Source organism: Elephantulus edwardii, unplaced genomic scaffold, assembly GCF_000299155.1.
Source record: "Elephantulus edwardii isolate Elephantulus edwardi_28Jun2011 unplaced genomic scaffold, EleEdw1.0 scaffold00348, whole genome shotgun sequence".
NCBI lineage: Eukaryota > Metazoa > Chordata > Mammalia > Macroscelidea > Macroscelididae > Elephantulus > Elephantulus edwardii.
This window is the reverse complement of record NW_006400098.1, coordinates 1,266,714-1,268,886: the sequence shown is the minus strand read 5'-3', so window position 1 is coordinate 1,268,886 and position 2,173 is coordinate 1,266,714.

The window sequence follows — 2,173 nt, the reverse complement described above, 5'->3', positions numbered from 1 at the left end:
CTGTATCAGAATACGAGGGAGGCTTAATACAAGCTGAAGGTCACCCTGTGGCACTAAGGAATTCCCTTAGAGTCAACGTTGTTTGTATTTACTGAATCCCTCCCTCCTGAGATAAGCATAAAGTAAACAATCGAGAGGAACTTTGTTGCAGACCGAGGGTCCCAAATGATGAAATAATTTATAATTATTAATAATGAGACAGACAGCCAGGAATGTGATAGAGCAAAGAGCATAAAACAGGGGGCCAGCAGTTCTGACTGAAGACCCCAAACCAAGCTTCTCTGTATCTTTATTGATAATTATCTGGCAGGAAATCACAAAGAGAATTCAATGCTAATGAAGCCAAGCTCTTTCTATTGAAAACCTTCTGCTTGACTCAGGAGGGAGGGGTCAGCAAATGCAAGACTCTGGTATACACTTAAGGACTGCCTTGGTGCCTCAGGATGAACTCTAGGTCAGGAAGTATTTCACAGGTAGTAACACTCTCTCTGTAGGGGGGGCCCAGCTGTCTCTTGTCTGCAGGGAACAGCTCACTTTCTGTGATCTGCCACAAGAGAAATCCTAACTTATAAATCTATAATTCCTTCAATTCCTGAACAAGGGTTTTCGTATAATATTTGGTATAAAGTTTGGCTTCCCATAGAACTTGGCCTTTTCTGCAAAAGATTTCCCCATGATCCCTTGTTTTTGTTTTCTACTCCCTTATGATTTTCCTTTGTTTACCTTCCTGATGATTCTCAATAAATACTCAGAAAAGCATGGCTTGGGGGCTTCAATGAAGAACTGCTGGCCCCCTGTTTTTCATGCTCTCTGTTCTATCGCATTCCTGGCTGTCTGTCTCGTTATTAATAATTATAAAAATACTTTACCCTCGGTCTGCAACAATGTAGTACAGGATAAGGGGGCTTTGAGTCTCTTGATCGCAAAAACGGGTAGGCACTCAACTACCAGCAGAAATGTTGGTCCTGCTCATCCTTGCATAAGAGCTTCAAAAGCTAAGCCTCGGGATCTGCTTCAGGGACACCACAGCCTCGAAAGTTCTGGGGATCAGCTCTCCTCCGCACGGATGGGGTTTTCACACGATGGAATCCACTCAAAAGTAACTCATACCAACTAGGGTGTTGCATGAACATTTAACTACCTTCCCAAATCCTCGTATTAATTCTACATCCAATAAAATAAAATAAAATATAAAATAAAATACATTTCCTCCAAAAACCACCTCTGTGGAAAAGCTCCATTGCCATGCTGACTCCAAAAAGCCAGGCCTTTGTCTCTGGGGCTTCCTCACTTTCAGTTCCAGGTGACATCAGCACGTCTCTTCCCGTCTCATCAGGTCTTCTCCAGCTGTCACTAAAACACACGTCGCTGTGCTCTTTTCTTAGGTCTCACTCATCTCTGCAGAGGGACCGGTGGAACTGACCCAGGCACCGGATGTGGCAGCTCAGGCCCCAGCATTGACCTTTCAGCTCTCTTTACAAACCCATCACCACAGAGGAAACAGAACAGCTTCTGTATTTCCCAAAGACAACTGTTTATTGGGCTTTTTTTCCCGTGATGGAACAAAACAACTGATGCAGGAAAATTTTGAGCCAAACACGCTTGGTGTTTAAACCAAAAAGTCTCTCAAAACCCATGAGAAAACACATCTCTTCCACTTATAATGACTGGTGCTCAGGAGCCCTCTGCCATGCATGCAATAGCAGAGGGGTAACAATACCACCATATTGTGTGACCTTTGAGAAAGTCCTTCCTCCCTGAATTTCTCCTATTTTGAAATTGGAGAGAATGAACCTAGAATATAAAGATCAGTAAGACGACCACTCTTAAAAGGACCACAGTAGAAGGTCCGAGTTATAGTGAGGGGAAATGTGGAACAAGACAAAAAAAAAATCTTTAAAAGGTGTTGCTCTCATCGCAAGAACATAGAAACAGCCCAAATGGCCAACCACAAACGAATGGATTGAGAAATTATGGTACATTCATTCACACAATGGAATACAATCAGCACGCAGGAGCAATAACTTTGTGAATTATTACCTAACTTGGGAGGGTCTGGAGAGCATTATGCTGAGTGACCTAACTCAGTCCCACAAGGATAAATATTGTATAAGCCCGTTATTGTAGAATGAGTAGAAGGATCCAGGAGGGGTGGGAGAGGTTGGAAGCAGAG